The following is a 16,758-nucleotide window of genomic DNA, read 5'->3' on the forward strand; positions in this document are numbered from 1 at the left end:
AAAGGAACATCATTTAAGGATGCAGAAATGAAGTTTAGTTGAAACGTTGGTGGGGTGCAGGTTCCTCTGTGTGTGTGTGTGTGTGTGTGTGTATGTATTATCCTCTTTTTAAATTTTCCTTTATTAAGAAAATGTCAAGTGACATGTAGACATTACAATTTTTTGTCAGCGGTCAATGATAGTATTTGTTCACCACACCTGGTTTTTTTTTTTTCCTTTTTTTGTAGAGATGGGATCTTGCCAAGCTGGTTTCAAATTCCTGTCCTTAAATGATCCCACCTTGTCTTCCCAAAGCACTGGGATTACAGGTGTGAGCCACTGTGCCCAGCCAAAATGTAATGTTATAAAAATTTTAATTTGTGGGAAATTCACATTATTTAAAATTTTATGCTTAGATAAGTGATTGATATTTTATAACACACTAGTACAATGTAGTCCTTTTTTTGTAAAATGTAACTGGCACTGCATATCAATCAAAAGGGGAAACAAAATATTAACAATGGAAAGACAGGGTTAAACATGACTTTTACTTTTTTATATAGCTCTTTTGGAGTGTAATTGCCAAATTACATGAATGAAAACATTTTATTAAATGCTGGCTCAATAAATAAAATTAAATGGAATTTTACAGTTGCATTACTAGGATAATGAATATATTATATTTTGTGAAATACACACACATGCATAAGCACACAATGTATAGTGAGAAATAAGTCACTTTTTAACCTTTTGGATATGGTCTTCACAATGAAGTTAAGACACTGAGTGCTTCACTATTAAATATTATAATCATTATAATCTTTAATATCTCTTTAATATTTATGAAATATTTTCCCCACTTTAATTTCGGCAATAGTTTTCAAAGTAAAAGAGTTACACCAGTGAATACCAGTTCTAGTGTGGATGTCAATGGTATTACATTTCTGAACAAAAAATGTTGGCATACTATTTTCATTATTTTCTTTCCAGTGATGTCATCTTCCTATATAGAAATCTCATTGTACAAATTATACTTGCACAATGCCTATCTACGGACACTCAGCCAGACATGCAAAAATTCTTAGAATCTAAGGCTTTGAAATGTATTAGGTGATATTCTATGTTAACGCTTATTCTTTTTGTCATACTGAAGAGAAGACAGAAACATATGCTACTGACCACAGACGACTTCATAAAGAAGTTGGGAATACGGCAGAAACGGACTTGGGGAAAATTAATCAATTGGGGGGATTCGTTTCCAGGAAAACTCTACCACTCACCCACTAGAGTATCACCTGGAGATCAAGAAATCCCACACTTGGCTGGGACAGTGGCTAACGCTTGAAATTCAGGCACTTTGGGAGGCCGAGGTGGGCGGATCACTTGAGGCCAGGGGTCGGACACCAGCCTGGCCAACATGGTGAAACCCCCATCTCTACTAAAAATACAAAAAGTTAGCCGGGCCTGGCGGCGTGCAGCTATAGTCCCAGTTTCTTGGGAGGCTGAGTCAGCAGAATCGCTTGAACCTGGGAGGCAGAGGTTGTAGTGAGCTGAGATTGGCACTGCAATCCAGCCTGACGACAGAGCGAGACTCCGTCTAAAAAAAAAAAAAAAAAAAAAAGACCCCACACTTAAAATTTGCCCCCCTCTAATGTGGTCCTGGATGTCTGGATGTGCTTGGAAACACCTGACTGTACACTTAAGAGTGCTAGTGTCTCTGCTACAGGTTCTTACCACGCTTCTTGATTTTGGACTCAGGAGAATCATGGCTGTGGCTGCCATACTCGCTCTTAGCTAGAAATGTGTGTTTGTCAATATTCTGGGAAATCTTTGGTTTCACACAGACAGTGTGATGCAACAGCGTTGGAATTAGTTTTAAAAGTCTATGATTTGCACACAATCAGAGGAGTATTCCAGACATTCAGACAAATCCCTAGGCAAAGAAAATTTTTCTCTCTTTCAATTTCTCCCTATATGCAAACCTACATACCTACCCTATTTTCTCATAGTCCTATCCTGGATCTAACATCTATTATTGATTAAATGACTCCCGTGATTTTTCCTTTTTTTTTTTTTTTTTTTTTTTCAGTAGTCAAGAACACAAACTTCCATATCAAACATTCTCTTTTCTTTATACAGTCAGGTTGTTCTATTGCTTTCTCTTTCTTTTGCTTCTAATAAATGCTTGTCTTGTGATTGAATGAGAAGGATATCTCCAATTAAATGCTCTCATTAATTACCATTCGTGTTACGCTTAAAATTTGCATAACAAAAATGTATACTTCAGTGATGTTCTTTCTTCAGTGCTCACCTTTCACTCCTTTTACTCCTACATGCATACATATGGAGTGTATGTAGGTATATATATATGTATAGGAATATATATGTATGTATGTACATGTAGGAGTATGTATATATGTACATAGGAATTAAAGGAGTCAAAGATGAGCATATATAAAATATATAAAGATATATATACCTTTATATATAATCATCCTTTATATATAAAGGACCATTTGCATCAATCGGAAAAAAGTACTATCTATGATTGAGTGAAATTTCAAGACATAATTTTATGATATGGATATAATTTGAGTTGATTCAAACTAACTCAGAGATTAATAAAATTATCAACATTACAGTTAGTTCATTTTTTCAATTTAATTAGAGTTACACAATGGGCAAAATTGTGTAGAAACAACTTAACTGTGTCTTTGAGTCTTGGGATCTTCTAGAGGTTGAAGCCAAAATGTTGGCTGCAATGAATTGAAGACTGGATTGGAGCTGCAGGATCAGCTTCTAAACTTGCTCATGTGCCTGCCTTCCAGAGGCCTCCATCCCCCAACTTGTCAGCCTTTCTGTGTGGCTTCTCAGGCCAAAAGCCAGTGATACGAGTTAGAGTGAATGAGAGAGTGAAAGAGAGAGAATGCTCAAGATACCACTCCGCCTTTCATGGCCTAGTCGTGGAGTCAGACATCACTTATTTTATATTAATAAAAGAATTTGCTTTAATAAAGCCTTCACTCATTAAAAGGGATTACAAAAGGACTCGAATTCCAAGAGGTAGGGATCTTTAGGGGTTATACTGAAAGCTGACCACCACGCCAGGGACTGACTTCTTTCTATTTACCAAAGTTATTGAATATTAACTTTTTATATTACACATATTTTATATGGTATTTTAAACTTTTTAAATACTGAACCACATATTTTCTTTGATTTTACATGTAATCATTTATTTTCTAAATAATGAGAGATTTTCTTTGGTTTATACATATATACGTATATATATGTCATTATCTTTTATCCTCACCCCATTGCTTTGCTAATGATGCTATCTAATAGTGTAGAAAAAAGATAACAGTGAGAAACTTCTTTGCTTTTTCCTTGATTTTACTGGGAGTTGCACCAATAGTTTACTATTAATTATGTCAGTGTGGGTATTATTTTTTGTAAATATCCTTTGTCAAGATTACTCTAGATCAAGAGTTTCTTTGTACATCTAGTTTATTGTTTTAGGTGAATAGGTGTTGGATACTTCTAATGCCTATTGAGATAACAATATTGTTTTTCTTATTAGTTTAGTCATCAAATATTTACTGAGTGGACATCATGGATGAAGCACTCTTTGATAACAGGGTAAAGTGAATAAAACTGTTAATTACCCTGCGTAATAGGGTAAATAGTACATCACACTAACTTTTTATGAATTTTGCCATGATATTTGTTCAGTCATGACATATTTACATATAGATATATGTTCAAATTTGTTAAAGATGTCACTATTCACAAGATTTTTTTCCTTTAATATACAACCAGTTTGTAAAATCAGCTTGTTAGTCTCCAAAAATGTTCTAGGTTCTTGATCAGTTGCTAGCAAATTATTTATTCCTTGGTTAACTAGAATTCATTTGGTAATTCTTGTGGATGGATCTTTAGCTGCTGTAGTGGCTAATTTTATCTGCCAACTTGACAGCCCAAACATTTCATGAAATATAATTCTGGATGCGTCTGTGAGAGTGCTTCTGGATAGCATTAACGTTTGACCTTCAGTAGGTGATAGGTAAAATCAACTATGGTACATCTATAACATAGATTGTTACCCAGCAATAAAAAGAAATAATTGAGTGACAAATGCAACAACTTTTGATGGCTCTCAGGAAATTATTTTTAGTGAAAAGGTCGGTCTTAAAATATTACATACCATATAATCAATTTAAATATCATTTTTGAAATGACAAAATTATAGAATAGAAAACAGATTCAAGGTTGCCAGGTATTAGGTATAGAAAGTGAGGGAAGGAAGTGAGGTGCTGTTGTAAAAGGATGCAGGAGGATACTTTGTAATGAAATTGTCCTGTATCTTGATGTGAAGATGATGTTAGCATCGAGGAGAAACTGGGTCAAGTGTGTTTGAAGCCTCTGTGTATTATATTTTACATCTGCTTATGAATCTACACATATGTCAAAATAAAAAGCTTTAAAAAGGATTTTAAAAAAAGGAATTGGTTTTCTGAATACAGTAGATTGTTCTTCCTAATGGGTGAACCTCATCCAATCAATTGAAGGGCTGAATAGAAGGAAAAGCTGATTTCTCTCCCCGTGATAGTAGTTCTCGGTTCATTGTTTCCATCTTTATGTACAGTTGTACCCAATATTTAGCTCTCACTTATAAGTGAGAATATTCTAAATTCTCAAAGGCAACTGCAATAAAAACAAAAAGTGACAAGTGGGACTAACTAGCATTTCTGCACAGCAAAAGAAACTATCAACAAGGTAAACAGTCTATAGAATGGGGAAAAATATTCACAAACTGTGCATCCAACAAAGGTCTAGTAACGAGAATCTAAAACAAACTTGAGCAAATGAACAAGCAAAAACAAGTAAGTCCATTAAAAATTGTCTTCTCAAAAAAAGACATAAAAATGGCCCAAAAACATGAAAAATGCTCATCATCACTAATGATCACAGAAGTACAAATCAAAACCACAATTGATACCATCTCACACCAGTCAGGATGAGTATTATCAAAAAGTCAAAAAATAATAGACACTGATGAGGCAGCAGAGAAAAGGGAACACTTATACACTGTTGATGGGAATGTAAATTAACTCAGCCACTGAGGAAAGCAGAATGCAGATGTCTTAAGGAACACAAAACAGAAGTACTGGTTGACCCAGCAATCCCATTACTGTGTATATACACAACAAAAGCAAATCATTCTACCGGAAAGGCACACGCATTCATCTGTTCAATGTGGCACTAGTCACAATACCAAAGACATGAAAAAAACCTATTTGCCCATCAATAGTAGATTGGATAAACAAAACATGGTACATGTCCACCATGGAATACTAAACAACCATAAAAAGAATGAAATCATGTCTTTTACAGCAACATACATGCAGCTGGAGGCCATTATCCTAAGATAATTATGCAGAAACAGAAAATCAAATTCTACATATTCTCTTTTTCTTCCGCCTTTGGAAAGGTTTCTCTGGGTTTACAGGGATTTTTTTTTTTCTAAATTTATGCGCCTAACAACAATAAAACCTTTATGGGATGTAAATGCAGTCTTTTATTCTTGTTTATTGTATATTAAAGTAGCGTTCCCAAATTGTAGAAGGAAGTAGGTTGCACAGGGGCACAGGTAATGATAGACAGTCAATTTTGCAATGCTAGAACTTTTTTTGTTGCTTGGATCAAGATTCAAACATATGGCTTAATGCACTGTGAATTTCTCTTCTCTTTTACTCCTTTTCATCTAAAAGATTTCTTTTGTTGTTGTTTTTTATTTTTCTTTGCCCTCATGGTCCCTGTCCTGCTCATGTTCAACACTGTTTTCTTTAGAATGAGACTCTCCTGAAAATCTATTTGTTCGGCATTGGATCCTAGATCTGAGGAGCTATTTTACTAGATCCTCAAATTTCCTTTCCACTCACAAATGGATTGGAGTGTACAAAATCCCTCATCATATCAGTTGCGGATCTTAAATTAGTAACCCCCACTTTCCAATGAGTACCTGTTAGGTCATGTGGGGTTTTCCCACCTGCAAGTGTCCAATTTGCCCATTTACTTCAGTCTTCTTTCTTCTGCACAGCTTCTGACACCATGCAGGTCTTGCAGCTTTTGATGTCTGTGAACGTATGCAGTTATTTGTCCGTGGGTTTTTTTTGTTTGTTTGTTTAATTACCTTAGTTACTCTGTTTTGGAGTGGGATATGAGGGGAAATCAGGGAGATTAAAATATTTAAACACTAAGATAACACCAATTCTACCTGCCCAGTATCCTCATCAATAGTTGTATTTGGAAATTGGTGTCACTTTCTTCTAAAAATCAATAATTACTTCATATGTTATACCTTTCTCCTAACTTTTCCTTTACTGTCTTTTGACAGAGATGTTGTCTGTGTGTGTATAAAAGCTGAAGTTGCTCTGACTCCCCACCCCCCGCACCCCATAGGACATGTGATTTTTATACCTGAGAACAAGATTTTTACACCTGCGAACAATATTCTTAACGTATTTTAAACGCATGTGGCCAATTTCTTTAATTCCGTTCTGAAATTCAGGGATATCTCTATATTTTACATATTTTTTCCACTCCAAGTATCTCATTTATTTGCTCTATTTAATATTTTTCTCCTCTTGCATTATTATTTTCTTAAGCAGTTTTCTAGTTCACTGACTCTGCTTTTGGTGCTAATGATTTAATTATGACTGTTTCTGATGTGATTTAAATCACTGCTGCTTTTTATTATTATTTAATTTATTTTCTGTAATCTCAGCTCATTTGTCATATCCTCTGTGGTTTTATCAAAATTAAGATTATTTTACAATGTTTATGTGGTCTGTGTTAACAGATAGTTGTTAAAGGATATGTTTTGTTTAAACTAAAATCCCGGTTTTTATACAAATATAAGTTGAACAAATGTCAAAAGTTTTAGTTAACTCATTAATTAATAAGGGAACCAGTAATACGTTATAACTGGCTCAACAGAGATTTCAAAACACACACATTGGCACAAACACACACACACACTCCATCAATTGTGCTGAAATAAATTTACAAACAAATACAAAATTTATAAAATTTTTCAAACATTGGAAAAGATCAGAAAGTATTGACTTAATGTTTTCTGTTTCTCAAAAAAATTCCAAACACTTGTTTTACATTTTTTTCTGTTTTTTTCATTCTTCCTACTCTCTTTTCTTGTCTTAAAAATATGCATATATAAAAATAAATATTTTAATACACTATATATTTTCTTGTCTTATATATATACATATTTAAGTATATATAAAACTGCATATATTTAAGACAAGAAAATATATAGTGTATTAAAATATTTATGTATCTATCTATATATTTAAGACAAGAAAATAGATATGTAGAGTGTATTCCATGCAGATTGGGATAGGGATTCATTAAATAATGATATTCTCTCTCCATGTTTTGTATTAATTACCGAAAATGTTTACGTTGTTTTAACTGTGTTCTAATTTTATTTCATTTTAGTAGATTTCAGAGAGAGAGAAAGGAGGGAAAACCCCTCTACGTTTTTATCTTTTAAGCCAATATCTAACTGGTTAAACAGTCTTATATTGTAAAGACAGCAGCCTATACAAAGGTTTGCTTTCCATTTAATGTTTTTACAAAGCTAATTTTACCATTAGCTTTTTACTAGTCGTTAGAGGAACAGTCCAACTATTGAATATATGACCATGGCTTTTATTTCACCAGAAAATATGTAGTTTGCTAGAAACAATAAAAATTGCATAAAGATGCTATTGGAGTTGAATCGGAACCTTTCAAGACTGCCTGTAAAAAATAGTCTTTCATTTAAAAATAAGAATTATCATCTTATTTAAGTGATAGCTCTTTGGGATTTACAGCTTTGATTACTCCTAAAGAGGAAAAGTACCCTGTGTTATTTGGCATGGAGGGAATAACTCAAATTTTGAGATAAGGCAGTACCTACTTCTTTAGCTGCTGAGTAAGAGTTGGGAGGGCACCTTGCATTTTGAAGGGAGCATAGAGATAAATACAACAGACTACCTTTCTCTAGAAGTGTACATAGTTATTTTATTTTCCCTTTACCCACTCCAGCTCACAATTTCAGTTTGGTTCATGACTAGAAATATATTTACAGATTCACAGAGTCTACAGATAAAACAGATTTATTCAATTGCACTGCACATTTAATATCTGCTACACCAAAGTATTTATACTCTATCTGAGAAAAACATTCATAGGAGTTGTTTAGAGAGCTTTGAATCACAAAGTTTTAGAACATTTGGATTATGTGGATTAAAAAAAATTTTATATGTTCAATAAAATAAAATCCCAAAAGCCATTTTTCCTACCCTAAATAAATGTTTTCCAAGATTCATAAATAATTTTTAAACACAGTAATGTTACTATAACTCCTTTTACTATGAAGAAACACCTGCTAATTTTTGTGGGAGAAAAGGAAATAACTCAGGGTGATTTGGGATCATGCAGTAACAAATGAAAACAAATAAAATGTTACTTCTTTGAAATCAAAAGGGACAGCTGATTTACATACACACACACACCAAAAAAAATTTTTTTAAATCACATAAAATCTAATTTTTTTTTGAGACGGAGTCTCCCTCTGTCACTTCAAGCTGGAGTATTATGGTGGTGGTGTGATCTCGGCTCACCGTAAGCTCCGCCTCCCCGGTTCAGCCATTCTCCTGCCTCAGCCCCGAGTAGCTGGGACTACAGGCTTCTGTCACGCCTCGCTAATTTTTCAGATTTTTAGTAGAGACGGGTTTCACTGCTAGCTAGGATGGTCTGGATCTCCTGACCTGATCGGGGCTCTGCCTTAGAGCTCCCAAAGTGCTGGGATTACAGGCGTGAGCCACCGCGCCCAACCACAATCTAATTTATTACTGCAGAAGATTTAATATGCCTTCAAATATATGTTTTTACACTGCTCTTTTACACATCAGTTGGATTTAAAGTTCTACAGTTACATATCTGATTCTTAAAAACTTGGTACATTGAAAACATTAGCCAGGCGTGGTGGCAGGTGCCTGTAGTCCCAGCTATATGGGAGGTTGAGGCAGGAAAATGGCGTGAACCAGGGAGACAGAGCTTGCAGTGAGCCAAGACTGCGCCATTGCACTCCAGACTGGGCGACAGAGCCAGACTCCGTCTCAAAAAAAAAAAAAAAAAAAAAGCTTTGTACATTTATTACATTCCACTTTGATCAATCATTTGAATTAAACAAATTGTTGTATTAGCAATACGTCTTTGATATCAGTAAAATAGAGTCATATGGAAAGATACAGCTATAGGTCAAGAAAACACACACACGTGCATGCACACGCACAAATACACGAATACACATTCATTCTCACATTATTTAGTTTGGCTCCAACTCTACCACACAGCAGCAACAAAAATTGAAAAAGGGTGCCCAGGGTTATAATGAACACTTTATAGAAACAAGCTCTTCAGAATAGCATATGGTACTTTAATTCAAATGCACTCCAGGATGAGGAAAGCGCTTCACAATGGAGTATTAGGGAAAATGAATAGCTGTCTAGGGTTCTTTAAGTATAGGAAAAGACATTGGGATAAAAAAAAATAAAGCTATACTGAAACACATGAGTTACGCTAAATGTATTTTTCCTGCTGGGAAAAAAAAATGCCTAGGGATATTTTAGTTTAATCAGTTACACACTTAGCTACACTGGTAATCTTTTTTCCCTTTTTCCTTTTATTTCCTCTTTCCTTTCTACTTTCCTTTCCCCATTCCTTTTCTTTACCTTTTCCTTTCCTTTTGTCTTCTCTTCTCTCCTCTCCTCCTCCCCTCCCCTCCTCTTACCTTCCTTCCCTTTTTCTTTACTTTATTATTTTGTTTTCATTCTTCCTTACTTTTTAATCAGGCACACTTCCAGGTGCTAGAGATATAATAGCACCTACTTTCATGAGGCTTTTATTCTGTTGACCGATACCAAGATTTGTATTAATTCAATAATTTTAGACATAAAACTTCAGTAGCATAAGGTAATATATTTAAATTTATTTCTGTAATAAAAAGTGTAAATCAGGTTATAAGTAGTTATTTTATATTTCTAGTAATTATTTTTTTCAATGAAAAAATTAGGTTGATCTCTGTTCAATCCACCTGGCGTAGTTGCTATCAACTTCACTTCAGAAAAGCTCCATTCTACGTGAAGGCGCTTAGTCTAATATACAGATCATGAGCCCTAATTAGAAATATCTGAGTACGAACTTTTCCAATCATGGTGCTGAAAGTCATCCAGAAATGCAAGATAGATATAAAGATTTTCAATCTGTTTAGGAAAAAAATATAAGCTTAAAAACTGAGAACTGACTGGGTATGTGGCTTGCTCTTGTAATCCCAGCATTTTGAGAGACCAAGGCAGGAGGATCTCTTGAAACCAGTAGTTTGAGATCAGCCTGGGCAACATGGCAAGACGTTGTTTCTGCAAACAATTTAAAATACAATAATTGAGCCAGGCGTGGGGGTGCACATCTGTTGTCCTAGTTACTCGGGAGGCTGAGGCAGGAGGATTGCTTGGACCTAGGCATTCAAGGCTGCAGTGAGCTATGATTGCACCATTGCACTTCAGGCTGCACTGCACTCTAGGGCAACAGAACTAGACACTGTGTAAAAGTAAAAATAAATTAATTCATTAAAAATTTGAGATGTGACAAACCACATAGAAAACATAATCTAGGTCTAAGTTTTTATGTGGACACTAGGCTGCCTGCATAAAGATCACCTATTTTTATGGTCAAAATGCAGATGCCTAGGCCCAGACCTGGATTTATGTAAACAACATTTCTAATAAGTTTGCTAGCCATGGTTCTAAGTACTGAGAACCATTGAGGTAAATTCTAGGGAGTTGTTAACTGCATTAGAAGAATTTCTCATGTGTGGCAAACATGTCTATAAATGAACTTCAAGGACTTACCAAGAAGTCTTCCAAGATGAAAGTCCTCAGCATGCATGCTACATGCAGGATGGCTCTCCAGGACATTCCTTCATGTCTAGTAATTGTCAAGGCAAACACTGAGCTTACAGCTCTGGGGTTTTCTATGAAATGGCAGAACTTAGGAAATTAACAACAATTCCTTTTATATCTGGGGAATTCTAAGATCTTTCTGGTGTATTACATTTTACAGATTTCTTCTATATCTTTCAAGATAGACAGCTGGATAGATTCCTGCCATTTAAATGAGATTTTTGAGAGAAGGTGCATATATATTTTGATAACTGAACTGAAAACATATTGTCATTAGTACTATCAGTAATAGTAGTACTACTATTATTTACAATCGCTGGGAAAATGTGGTTCATTATTATAATCATTAGACAATTCAAAAAAGTTTTTGTGTTAGTTCATTTTCACACTGCTGTAAAGATACTACCTGAAAGTCAGTAATTTAGTTTGTAAACAAAAGAGGTTTAATTGACACAACTCTACATAGCTGGGGAGGCCTCAGGAAACTTACAATCATGGCAGAAGGTGAGGGGGAAGCAGGCACGTCTTACCTGGAGGCAGAACAGACAGCACAAGAAGGAAACTGTCAAACATTTTTAAAACCATCAGCTCTTGTGAGAACTCACTCATTATCATGATAACAACATGGGAGAAACCATCCCCATAATCCAATATCCTCCCACCAAGCCCCTCCCTCGACATGTGGGGATTATAATTCAAGATGGGATTTGGGTGCAGACACAGAGTCAAACCATATCAGTGGTGCACCCATCCATATCCTAATTTTGGAAATGTATGTAGCCATTTGTTTTTGCTTCTCGGTTTAATAAAATCTCAACTCCTTTTAAGTAAACCAGAAAAACATTTATCAGGTTATTATAACATTTATATTGTAACATACAAACAATACCTAGAAAATTAAAGATAAAACACTTCTGGTCTTGACAATATTGTGCCTAGAACACATTTTTTCATGATACTAGTCTTTGCAGTCATCCTTGGTTAGGCAATTGAGATCAAAAGTCTGTAAGAAAAGACAACAGTGGTTACGGTTTTGCTAATCAATCAGCAGTATTGAAATATCAATCAATGTCCAATCTGGTAATTCTTCAGTTGATTTGTTCCTTTGTAAAGTACTTGCATACAATATACATTTCATGTCTTTATCTGTTGGCAGCATATAATATTGTTTTTCAAATCAGTTGCCAGTAGTTAATTTTGCTATTGGCTGAACTTCTGGAAATGGTTTATCTGGGTTTACTTGCCACTGACCATGGCATTTCCAGAAATAATAGAAAAAATATGTCAAAAATGTCTACATAACTATAAATTGTGGCTCTTCTATTGGTTGAGAAAGAGCTAGAAAGATGCTAGGAAACAAAATGTAATGCATTAGATCTTCATCATAATTTCTAGAAATTGATTTTATCTCTACTACAGGCCTTTATTCTTCGTAGTTGAAGGTATATAGATATTTTCCCAGGAAGTAGAAACTTGGGTATGTGCTGAAGCAAGCCTCTTCTAACAGAGTCATAGTCATATGAAATACATAGCAATTAAGAGATCTTGGACCTAGTTTTGTTATCTTATACGTGTGACTTCAACAATTAAAAAAAAACACACATACACATTTTTGTCTTTTTCCCCAGGCAATATTACATCTTATTTGTTGCAAAATTTACCTGATGTTGCCACGAAAGAGACAGAAAATGCTAATGGTTGAAGGAGCACTTTGGAGAAAATATCTGTTAAAATGCAAAATGACATCTAATAAATATATTAATTGAAAGATTAGGGAGGAGGCTGGACGATGGGATATTAAATTAGGAGTCAATAGAATGCTTCCTCATACCATTTGAATGCAATTTTAGATTTTCTTTGCAAATAAATATGAAAAATAAATGTAATATCAATGTCTTAAGATTATTTTTCACATTTTAGTATTGTTGCATTGATAACAACCCTACAAATATGCCAACTAGGTGTTGCCTTCTTAAAATATACCATTTGACTCCCATTGCAAATTCTGGAAATGTTGCTAAGACTAGACACCAATGCTTTCAGAGATTTCTGATGCAATCTGTTACAAACATTACTTAATAAGAGAAAAAAGTATTTGGCCACCACTTGGCAAGGGAAGAACATAAATATTTATCTACCGTGAAGTATTTGAAAAATGATAATTTCCTTTGAAAAAAATATTTTAGTTGTCAAAGATAAATTATTACACATAGAATCAGATCCTTTATGCTATTTGTTTATCTTATTTAGATGTAATAATTTATAATAACAAACTTAACAATGAAAAGCATATTCAAAATAAGAAAATGTTCTACAAAAATCATACATATCTGTATTTTGTATTTTTGTATGTCTCTCAAACAAATATCATACCCTGTATACAGGTTTCAACAGATTGTTCTCCTAAGATCATATCAAGGATATGTATATAACTTTCAGAATGTTAATTTTAATCACTGCATAATGTTCTTTTTTATATTTATCAAAGCTTGTTTAATTTATCTTGACTCTATACATCTGTTTGCAAAGATTTTCTCCTATTGTACATAATAACATGATAATCACAATTATAAGAGGTTTTGGCCCTTACTTGCTGATAATCACCTGCCTCAATGAGCACGCTCCCTGCCACTGCCTTACAGATATGGTTTGATTATTCACAATCTCTCACCAAATGAGACCTGCGTCCAGGATACTAGCTTCTCCTGTCAATTGGGCTTATGCTAAAGATGTGAAATTTGGTATAGAAGCCTGAGCCTTAATGCTTCAAGTTATACGACTTTAAGCCTATGTTGTAGCTGTTACAATGGAGCCAAAGAGAAGAATAGTGATTATTGAACAGAGTTGGGGAAGTCCTAAAGTAACAAAATGATTGTTGCACACAATCATTGTTGCACACTCAATGAACTTAGAAGATAAATATGAAAATATTGGAGCTAAACCTGTTCAAGATGTTTCCAATAACAGAAATGAAGAGGTTGGGGATTGCACCACCACTGCTACTGTACTGGCATGCCCTATTGTCAGGGAAAGAGAAAATTAGCAGAAGTGCTAATCCAGTGGAAATCAGGAGACATATTATGTTAGCTATTGATTCTGTAGTTGCTGAACTTAAGAATCAGTCTAAACCAGTAGCAACTCCTGAAGAAACTGCTCAAGATGCTACGATTTCTGCAAACAGAGAGAAAGAAATCGGCAACCTATTTCTTATGCAATGAATAAAGCTGGAAGAAAGGGTGTCATCACAGTAAATAATGGAAAAACACTGAAAGATGAACTAGAAATTATGGCAGGCATGAAGTTTGATCAAGGCTATATTTCTCCACACTTTATGAATACATCAGAAGTGTATTATATTGTGAATAATAGTATGTGAATTTCAGTATGTGTATGTTCTACTGAGTGAAAAGGAAATTTCCAGTGTCCAGTCCATTATACCTGGTCTTTAAATCGCCAGTGCTCACTATAAGCCCTTGGTTGTAACTGCTGAAAATATTGTTTTGAATAGTATAAAAGTTGGTCTTTAGGCTGTAACAGCCAAAGCTCCAGGTTTAGGTGACAATTGAAGGAACAAGCATAAAGATACGACTACTGCTATTGGTGGCAAAGTGTTTGAACAAGAAGGGTTGACCCTAAATCTTGAAGTTGTTCAGCCTCATGACTTAGAAGAAATTGGAGAGGTCATTGTGACAAAAGATGATGGTACGCTCTTAAAAGGAAATGATGACAAGGCTCAAATTCAAAAGTGTGTTCAAGATACTCCTCCAGTTAGATGTCACAACTAGTGAATACAAAAAGGAAAAACTGGGCCAGATGCAGTAACTCAGACCTGCAATCCCAGCACTTTAGGAGGCCAAGGTGGGCGGATCATGAGAGCAGGAGATCGAGACCATCCTGGCCAACATGGTGAAACCCCATCTCTACTAAAAATATAAAAATTAGCTGGGTGTGGTGGTGTGTACCTGTACTCCCAGCTACTCAGGAGGCTGAGGCAGGAGAATCGCTTGAACTAGGGAGTCAGAGGTTGCTGTGAGCCAAAATTGAGCCACTGTACTCCAGCCTGGTGGCAGAGTGAGGCTCCATCAAAAAACAAAACAAAACAAAACCAACAGAAAAACAAAAAGAAAAACTGAATGAAATTGATACCTGGCAAAACAGTCAGATGAAGTAGCTGTGCTGAAGCTTGGTGGGATGAGTGATGTCAAAGTCAATGAAAAGAAGTTACAGATACCCTTAATGCTACAATAGCTAGTTTTGAAGAAGGTATTGTTCTGGGAAGGGATTGTTGCATTGCTTTGGTGCATCCAGCCTTGGATTCATTAATAAAGATAAAAAGTTGGCATATGTATTATTAACAGACCACTCAAAATTTCTGCAATGACTATGGCTAAGAATGCAGATGTTGAAGAATCTTTGAAAGTTGAGAAAATTATGCAATGATCCTCAGAGGTCGGTTATGACATTAGGCTTTGAGACTTTGTGAATATGGTGGGAAAAGGAATCACTGGAGAACCACTTTAGTGGATGCTGCTGAAATGGCTTTGACTACAGCAGACGGTGTAGTGACAGAAATACCTAAATAAGAGAAGGACCCTGATATGGGGGCAATGGGAGGAATGGGAGGTGGTATGTTCTAACTTCCAGAATAGCACTTCACCATTATGCATAAACTGTGATAGAAAGCTCAAGGCAGTGTTTCTAACCAATAACTTCAGAGAAGTCAGTTAAAGAAAATGATAGGAGAAAAGGCTGGCTGATGTTTAAGAAATCACTGTAATCACCAGTGACCATTTTCGTTGACAATATATAATGGTCTATTGCTGTCATTGTCTGTAAGATAATTTATTTTGAATTTTTGAATAAAAAATATATTTGTACATTCCCAATATTTGTTGCAAGAGCCATTTACCAAAGTATTGCTTTCAACTTAAATATCTGAGGCATTTTTATTAGTATTCTGTTAAAGTCAGGATATAGTGCTTGCCATCATTAGATTGGAAGTTAAGAAGCAGCCTTTCTGCAGACAGTAAGAACAATGGTGTTTAAATTAGAGAAATATATGATTAGGTGACAACCTTTGTGTAAAAAAAATTTGTTTACAGTTTATAAAAATGAAGTTTTGCAGCCACCTTTAGATTAGATCCTTTAGATAATTTATTGAAAGTACAATGCCTGAAAAAAGGTTTATAGCAAATATTTCCAAATTACTCTTCAAAGAAGGGAACAGCAGACAAGAAAATCTTAGAAACAGTAGAGTTGGGAGGCTGAGGTGGGGGATCACCTGAGGTCAGGAGTTTGAGATGAGCCTGGCCAACATGGTAAAACCCTATCTCTACTATAAATACAAGAATCAACCAGACACAGTGGCACACACCTGAACCCCAGCTACTTGGGAGGCTGAGGCAGGAGAATCACTTCAACCTGGGAGGCAGAGGTTTCAGTGAGCCGAGATCGTACCACTGGACTCCAGCCCGGGCGACAGAGTGAGATTCTGTCTCAAAAAAAAAAAAAAAAAAAAAAAAAAAAAAAGAAGGAAAGAAAAGAAGAAGAAAAAAGAAACAGTAGGGTTTTTTTTTTTTCAGAACTTAATTTTAATAGAAGAAAAAGTGAGACACATTTACTTTTAGTATATTTTCTAAATACAAAATAGTCATTATTGATTAATTTATTTAGTTCTTTTTATTGGATGATATTTTGAGTTTCCCAGAAAATGAAATCTGAGGCAGGACGTTCAGTGCTATTAGTGCACTAA

General features: G+C 35.0%; 1 pseudogene; it reads left to right on the top strand.

Annotated features, from left to right (window-relative positions):
- The first annotated feature begins 11,465 nt into the window (after positions 1-11,465).
- On the top strand, positions 11,466-16,285 carry LOC100999320 (annotated as a pseudogene).
- The last annotated feature ends 473 nt before the right edge of the window (positions 16,286-16,758 follow it).

Source organism: Papio anubis, chromosome 5 (assembly GCF_008728515.1).
Source record: "Papio anubis isolate 15944 chromosome 5, Panubis1.0, whole genome shotgun sequence".
In the NCBI taxonomy this organism is placed as follows: domain Eukaryota; kingdom Metazoa; phylum Chordata; class Mammalia; order Primates; family Cercopithecidae; genus Papio; species Papio anubis.